Source organism: Seriola lalandi, unplaced genomic scaffold (assembly GCF_002814215.2).
Source record: "Seriola lalandi dorsalis isolate HSWRI2012SDOR001 ecotype SW California unplaced genomic scaffold, Sedor1 jcf7180002054902, whole genome shotgun sequence".
Taxonomy (NCBI): Eukaryota; Metazoa; Chordata; class Actinopteri; order Carangiformes; family Carangidae; genus Seriola; species Seriola lalandi.
The window spans coordinates 808,475-808,910 of NW_019525454.1; the positions used below are offsets into that span (position 1 = coordinate 808,475).

Genomic DNA, 436 nt, shown 5'->3' on the forward strand with positions numbered 1-436 from the left:
ATGGACTTTTGTTTTTTAATGAAGCACATTAATGTAAATCTCCTGTTTAAATGTTCAGAGTGACTCAGTCTGAAACATACCTGAGTTCTCTGTCTCCAGATGTTCCAGCTGTTTCTCACTGACTCTCAGTCTCACCTCCAGACCTAAACAGGAAATGATTCATGATTCGAATTTAGGTTAATGGTTTAATGAATGATTAATTAAAAGTAAGACTGAAGAACAGATGATGTCACCTGCAGTGTGAGTGTCCAGCTGCTCCAGATGTGTCTCAGTGGATCTCAGTCTGATGTGCAGAGCTGCTGAAGAAATCCGATTAATTTCGTTTTTTACATTTAAATAATCATAATAATAATGATAATAATGATAATAATAATAATAATAATAAGTAAATATGACTCTACCTGTGGTGTTGTTGTTGCTTTCTGACAGTCTGGAC

The 436-nt window shown here is 35.1% G+C and overlaps 1 protein-coding gene across 1 annotated transcript in view; it reads left to right on the top strand.

The window, feature by feature from the left end:
* The window catches only part of mapkbp1 (mitogen-activated protein kinase binding protein 1), a 39,026-nt gene that overhangs the window by 15,424 nt on the left and 23,166 nt on the right, over window positions 1–436 (top strand). The window lies entirely within an intron of this gene.